The sequence below is a fragment of the Lagenorhynchus albirostris genome, chromosome 1 (genome assembly GCF_949774975.1).
Source record: "Lagenorhynchus albirostris chromosome 1, mLagAlb1.1, whole genome shotgun sequence".
Lineage (NCBI taxonomy): Eukaryota > Metazoa > Chordata > Mammalia > Artiodactyla > Delphinidae > Lagenorhynchus > Lagenorhynchus albirostris.
In genome coordinates, this window is record NC_083095.1 from 93588106 (window position 1) to 93596606 (window position 8501).

Sequence of the window (8501 nt, forward strand, 5' to 3'; positions counted from 1 at the left end):
TTTTTAAAAGACACTCAAACAAGAGGTACATGTGGCAAGGGGCTTAGACCTCCCAACAGCCAATACCAAGTTACTGGCAAGAAAGTGGAGCAACAGGAACTCTCATTCATTGCTTGTGGGAATACAAAATAGTAGTGACACTTTGGAAGATAGTACGACAAAAACTAAACATACTCTTTTGATAGGATCCAGAAAGTGTGCTCTTTGGTATTTACCCAAATGAGGTAAAAACTTTTGTCTACATAAAAGCATGCAAATAGTTGTTAATAGCAGCCTTATTTATAATTGCCAAATATTCAGAGCAATCAAGATGTCCTTCAGTGAGTGGATAAACTAACTGTGGTACATCCACAGAATGGAATATTATTCTGTGATAAAAGAAATGAATTATCATGCCATGAAAAGACATGTAGAAAACTTAAATAAATATTTCTAAGTGAAAGAAGCCAATCTGAAAGGCTACAAACTGTATGATTCCAACTGTGTGACACTCTGGAAAAGGCAAACTATGGAGACATTTAAAAGATCCGTGGTTGCCAGAGGTTTGAGAGGAGGGAGGGAGGGAGGGATGTATAGGTGGAGGACAGGGCATTTTTAGGGCAGTGAAACTACACTATATGATACTGTAATGTGGATACCTGTCATTATACATTTGTCAAAGCCTGTAGAATGTACAACGCAAAGAGTGAATGCCAATGTAAATTATGAACTTTAATTAATAATAAAGTATCAATATGTGCTTATCAACTGTGACTAATGTACCACACTAATGCAAGATGTTAATAATAGGGGAAACTGGGGGGAGGGAGGTTGTGAAAGGGGTATACGAGAACTTTCTATACTTTCTCACTCAATTTTTCTGTAAATATAAAACTGCTCTAAAAATAAAGTGTATTAATTTTTTTAAAAGCATATGGGCAAAGTAGGATAGAAACACAAGTTAAGGACAAAAAAAGAATAATGCAAAATTTCCTATTCTTGAGAAGGTTACCTTTCTTAAATGAATAATGATGGGTATCAAGTCATATTTAAAATCTAAGTGATAAAATTTACATTTTAAAGTCTATAAATTTTTAATATTCTGTTAATTACATTTATTGCAAATATTTTAAATTATGATAAAATATACAAGGGTTACATAGTATTTTTTACACTGATACATATTTTATTGAGATATAATTGACATATAATATTATATTAGTTTCAGGTGTACATCATAATGATTTGATATATGTATATATTGCAGAATGTTCACCACAATAAGTCCAGTTAATATCCATCCATCCATAGTAGTTTCTCAAAATTATTTTAAGTGGTATGTAAACAAAAATACTTGAAGACCATCACTCCAAGTCTCTTTCATTATTTTGGAAGAAGATAGATACAGCCATAGTGTTTTAGACTTCACGTTTCATAAGGACATTTAAAAAAATAAGATTAAGAACCATGAGAAAAGAAATGGATTATATAACTTCCAAACTGTAGAGGAGAAATGGATTAAAACAAAAACAAAAACTCGGTCAATCTAAAATATGTCAGTGATTAGTCCACAATTTCCTCTTGGTTTTTGTAATTTAAATTTGTTAACTAAAATATACAATACTTGGTGTTGTATTTACGTTTAGAATGTTTCAGAAGCACATTTTGCTGTTTTAAACACATCAACAGCTGCAGTAAGGATGTGGCAATTATAAAACAACCATTTTAAACATTAGCAGATTCTTTGTGGTTTTAGGGTATTTAATAATAAAGAGGCTAAATTTTAACCTAGGAAAAGTATTTTTAGAATGCTGCAAGTTTATTGTAATTTATATTTAAAGGGACCAATAAATAGTGCAGTTTATGAGTGATGACTATCTCTGACACTAGCCAGGTTTTATGACTTCCCACAATTATTTAAAACATGTTTCACCTTGATGTCCACACAAATGTGTATAGAGGTTTACATTCAGATAAGTAAAAGCAGGCTCCATAGTAAAACAGTTGGAAAGCATCAGAGTCCTTACTTCCTAACACTGAAGAGCAAGCATTTATTGAATGGTTTCTCTCTGCCAGGTATTATTCTAGTCACTCAACTTGTATTAACTTAAGTCCTCTGAACTCTATGAGCTACATACTATTATTATGATCCCTATTGTACAGAGGAGGAAACTGAGGCACAGGGCAGAACCACAGTTTCAACCAAGGCAGCCTAATTCCAGAGTTTATGTCCTTAACACTTCTGCTATATTACCTCTTGTGACAGTAAAACACATTGAGAAAGCTGTTACTAATAATAGAGAACAGATTATATATGATTCAGCCTTTCACAAAATCTTTTCTTCAAACTACTTAATCAGCTAATCAAGATTCTTTATTTACTTCACTAGGTCCAAATATTTGGCTTATATGATTGTTTTCACATTAATCATGCTCTAACTTCTCCCTAAACGGATTTGCCACCAGCATTAAGTCCCTGAGCAACCTGAGAAGGGGACACTGTGTTGAAAACTGAAGAACACTGGCAACATTAAAACAATTAAAATTGATTAAAGCATCAAATTAAAACAATTAAAAAGAGAGCCAATATATAAAGTATATGTTTTATGATCAATTTCCCTGTCACTTAAAATTAGACCCTCATAAATGTTTGGCAAATCCTTTGTATAAGCAGAGCTATTAAACCAGTTCCAAGAAATTTTGCAGTAATTTGGATTGAGGATTAATGGATTTTCTTCCTTAGGCATTCTTTCAAAAGAATTAACCTGTTTTGTAAGAGGAAAGCTAATAAAATAGCACCAAAATACCTGGAATCTTTCAAATATTTTTTTTAATTAATTAATTTATTTTTGGCTGTGTTGGGTCTTCGTTGCTGCGCGTAGGCTTTCTCTAGTTGGCAGTGAGCTGGGGCTACTCTTCGTTGTGGTGTGCGGGCTTCTCACTGCGGTGGCTTCTCCTGTTGTGGAGCACGGGCTCTAGGGCACATGGGCTCAGTAGTTGTGGCACACTGGCTTAGTTGCTCCGCGGCACGTGGGATCTTCCCAGACCAGGGCTCGAACCCGTGTTCCCTTCATTGGCAGGGGGATTCGTAACCACTGCACCGCCAGGGAAGACCCTCAAGTATTCATCTCTAACCCCAATAGTTTAGTACAGTGCCTGGTATATCATAAGTATTCAATAAATAGTTCTTGAATAATTGAGAGGATGAAAATCAGGCTTCTTGAATTAGAGTGTATGCATATATGTTATTTATGCAATATACAAGTAATAAACATTTTTTATAACTGTTTTCTTTGCCCCTAGTTTATTTTTAAAATAAATGAAAATCATAGGGCTTCCCTGGTGGCACAGTGGTTAAGAATCTGTCTGCTGGTGCTGGTCAGGGATGATTCCACATGCTGTGGAGCAACTAAGCCCGTGCACCACAACTACTGAGCCTGCACTCCAGAGCCCTCGAGCCACAACTACTGAGCCTGCATATCACAACTACTGAAGCCCACACACCTAGAGCTGGTGCTCTACAACAAGAGAAGCCACCGCAATGAGAAGCCCGCGTAGCACAACAAAGAGTAGCCCCCATTCGCTGCAACTAGGGAAAGCCCATGCCCAGCAACAAAGACCCAATGCAGCCAAAAATAAATTAATAAAATTATTTTAAAAATAAAATAAAATAAATCATAGACATCATGCCATTTTCCTTCTCTATACTTCAAAATACATCTGTTTAATAAAATGGACATCTAAAAAAAACAGTATTATTTGGTATTGTTTTATATCTGGTTCATAACCAAATTTTCCCAGTTGGCTCACAAATGTCTTGTTTAATTGGTTTATTAAATTGGGATCCAAACAGCATCCACACAAGTGATTTGGATGTCATGTCACAGAAAAGTCTTTTAATTTAGAGCAGCCCTTCCTTCCACACTTTTTCCCCCTATGGTATTCATTTATTACAAGAACCAATTCAGTTGTCCTTGAGAATGTTGCATATTCTGTATTTGTAAATTTGCTCCCTTGAGTGTCGTTTAACTTCTCTCTTCATCCTCTATATTTCCCATAGTTGGAAGTTTGTGCTGTAGATTTGATGAGATTCCAGGTTATCTTTTTTTTGGACGAACACTTCATGGTGCTTTGTGCTTCATACTATACCATGTTGAAATGCCTACAATGTCTGGTTGTCCCACACTTAACAATGCTAAGATTAATCAATGATTTCAGGTGCTGACAGATTTAGCCCTCCTCTCATCTAATGGTTTTATACACTGAAGATCATTGCCTAAACCAATTATTTCGTGTGGGATTACAAAATTGTTATTTTCTAATCCTATCATTCATGAAGAACCACAGATCTCCTCTTATACTTCATGTAGCTGGGCAAATTTTTTTCCCTGACTCTGGCAGAAAACTGGAGCTTTGTTCTTTGGAGAGAATAAAACAGGGGTTTTACTGACTGGGATGATACCAGTTACAATTGAGGGTGTGCATGGGTAACAGACTGAAAATTGTGTTTGAGTGAATGTTTGCATGTAGAATGCTGAGACCCTCAACACTTTCCCAACCACATGACTCCAAAAGATTTGGAGACATTTTTCTGAGAAATCTGATCATCCCAAGAGAAAACATTTAAATATACTGGTATTGGGGTTTCCCAGCAGCAAAGCCAGATCATCCTACAATGTACCTCACATTTAATAAGCCCATTTATGTGCTCAGAGTGTCCAACTGTATTTTTAGCCTCTCACTCTTAAACATGAGCAGAAAACTAAAGATTACCTTCTCTCTGAAGAAAGCTTCTAAGAAATAACACACAAAAATGGAGTTGAAAGAAAACGGTGGTTATACACAGAGGACAATTTCAAAAACAGAAACCCTACGATTAATATTTTCAGAGCGTTAAGAGAATATATGAAACAGCAATAGAATACAATAAAAAAAGTATCAGAGAGCAAAAAAGAGCTCTTGGAAATTTTTAAATGTTAGCAGAAATAAATTCAATAAAAGGATTAGATACTGTTAAGGAAATCTTCCAGATAATGGGCAAAAAGACAAGAGGTGGAATATTTGAGAAAACAGGTAAGACAGGAGGTACAACATCAATATATTAGGGATTCCAGAAAGAAAGAACAGAGAAAATGAAGGGGAGGAAATAACCAAATAATTTAAGAAAATATCCCAAAATTGAAGGACAGAGGTTACTAGGCTGAAGGGTCCCATTGTAAGATCAGCATAATGGATGAAAATAAACCCTTTCTAAGTATACTTTGGAACATACTTATACTAAGAAGTATCCATTGTTTATCTAAAATTCAAATTTAAATGGGCATCATGTATTTGATCTGGGAAACCTACATTGACCTTATCATTACCAGTAATGGCAATTCCTCATAATTTCCACTTCTAACAATCATCTTGGACCACCACTTTCCATCTATTGAACTTTTTCTACTATTCCAAACCCAACAATCATTCAGTTCTATAGGTATCTATAATGCATTTATCCTAACACCTTTTCACCGTCATTTACTGCCCCCCAAACCCTCATGTTCTTCTTTACCTAGCTTAAATTTCATGGTTAATAAGTTATATTCACTCCTTCACACACATCCTAAATTCCCTTGCTCCTCTTTTGCTTTTGAATTTGCTTGGCTAAATCACAGCCCTGGTTCAATTCAATATTATACCTGTATAACTGAATGTGGCTGGGGAAACATACACACATAAACAGAAAGTCCAATTTAAATTTAAGACTACGGACCTCATGATATGCCCCTGATGCAACTATATCATACTATATTTCCTTAGACCAGTAGTTCTCAAAGTGTGGTCCGCTGGCCAGCAGTACCAACTTCATCTGGGAACTTGTTAGAAATGGAAATTCTTGGTTGGGTTCCACCCCAGACCTGAATTAGAAAATCTGAGACTGGGGCCCAGCTGCCTGTGGTTCAATAAGCCTTCCAAGTGAGTCTGATATGCCTGGTCTCAAATTTTAGCTTGTAAAAGAATCACCTGTAAAGCTTGTTAAAAACCAGATTGCTGTGCCCCACCCTTGGAGTTTCTGATTCAGGTCTGGGTGGGGACCAAAATTTTGCATATTTAACCAAGTGATGCAGTTGCTGAGCCAGGGACCACACTTTGAGAACCTGTCCCTATACCAATCATTCTTACTTTTGAAAGATTAACTTTTTTCTTTCTCTTCAAACTTTCTGCATCTGCTCCCAAAACTGACTCAGCTGATGACCCTGATTAGCACTTCATTGGCAGAATATAAAAGCAATCAGAATAGAACTTTCCATGCCCACGCCTATCACATCTACCTCCCTATTATGCATTTATACTTACATACACTACCTTATCTCCAGTTACTGGAGGCGAACGCTCCATATTTCTATTTAATGCAAGCCCTTCCACTTGGGCAATAGATCCCATCACCTCTGGCCTACTTAAGGAAATAAACTTAATTAATTCTCCAATCTCTTTCCAACATCATCAAAATATCCCCTTTTATTGGATCCCCATTAACATTCACAAATGCTGTTATTTCTTCCCTTGTCAATACCCCACCCCCATTCCAAACTTCTTTTTTAAAAAAATTTTTAATTTTTTTAAACTTTTTATTTTATATTGGAGTATAGTTGGTTAACAATGTTGTGACAGTGACAGTTTCAGGTGTACAGCAAAGTGATTCAGTTATACATGTATCTATTCTTTTTCAAATTCTTTTCCCATTTACCAAACTTATTTCTTGAGCCCATTTCTCATCTTCCTTTTTAATAAAACTCCATAAAGGAATTGTATTTGTTCTTTCCACATTTATCTCTTCCCATTCCAAACAGTGATACCTAAACTGAGATTTGAAGGGGATGGCTGGGTGTGGGAGGTGGGAGTGTGTTTAGAAGAGCTTCCTAGGAAGAGTGTAAGGGGGCAGGAATGAAGGAGAGGAAAATAATGGGAGATTAAGTTGGAAAGAAACAGGGACTAGAAAAACCACATTAAGGTATCTAGACTATTCTTAAACAAATTTGGTGCTATTAAAGGTTTTTTTTAGAGTGCTTGAATTGCATGATTAGATTTTCATCTTGGAAAGATCACTGGCTACGATATGGAAGGGGGATTGATAGTGAAATTAGTATTTGGAAGACCAATTAAAAGTCTGTTACAGTACAGATGAATTAAATTGAGTTAGTGGCAGTGGGGATAGCGAGTACCAGGATTCTTTGAGAGACGTTTAGAAGAGTATGAAGAGGACTTGGCACTTGAATTTGTCTATTTTATTTCTCTGCACTGAAAGGGGCTGGGGTAGATTTTATAGAAAAAATAATAATACGTGAGGCTTCAATCAGTGTTCCAAACACATATAATAAATTTTTGGATGAAGCACTCTTCATTTGTAAAAAATTACTTGGTTTTCCATAGCTAGCAGAGCCTATTAACACGTAACTATTAATTAGAATCCAATTGATACCTTTCCCACTTATCTAAAGAAGTGACCCTATGATCTAAACTGGAAAGTTGTTTTTAACATAAGGACATGCCAAACCATAGACTTTCATTTACAGCTAAGGTTAAGAACTATTTACAGTAAACTTTCAAGTTGTGAACTTTCAAAGATGCAAACCTGTGTTCACGTGTCCAATCACGTTAGTTCACATGTCTGGCATACATTGTCACGTGCATGCATCCTCTACAAGTGGTTGTGCTGTTGTGGACTTACCTTGTGTAGCTTACTAATGAAGACCTGATGGAATTGGAAGCCCAGAGAAAGGATGAAGAGAGACAAGAGGAAGAAGTAATTGAAGAACTAAAGAGATTTACTATGCAGGAAATGGCAAGGGGATAGTCTTTATTTGAGGAGGCACTATTAGTTTGTTTTTGTTTTAATTTATTTTTGGCTGTGTTGGTTCTTAGTTGCCGCATGTGGGATCTTTTGTTGGGGCACACGGGCTTCTCTCTAGTTGTGGTGCCTGGGCTCAGTAGTTGTGGCATGCCTGCTTAGTTGCCCTGCTACATGTGGGATCTTAGTTCCCTGACCAGGGATCGAACCCTCATCCCCTGCATTAGAAGGCGGATTCTCAACCACTGCACCACCAGGGAAGTCCCGAGGCACTGTTAGTTTTTGAGGCACAGGACCAGAACATAGAATGGTACAAGAAGTTTGCAGCAGCCGTTCAGAATGCAATCCAGTGCTACTGTGTCATCTATGACGAGAAAAAATGAGCTACTACCCAGACATCACTGGATCGTTTTTTCAAGAGGGTAGATAGAATTGAATCCAGCAAGGAAACAGAACCTGTGCCATCAACGTCAGGCATGAATGAAATTGCAGCTTGCCCTCCTTGTCTCCTATTGCTGACAATTCTTCAGCTCTACCACCTCCCACCTCCTCTCCCTCCATCAGTCAGTAACTCTTCTTGGCTCTTCACTTGATGCCAGCCCCTGTATGCCAGCTGTTGCATTGTACTACTATACTTTTCAAGGTACTGTACTGTAAGATGAAAAATGTTTTATTTTTTGTGTTTGGGTTT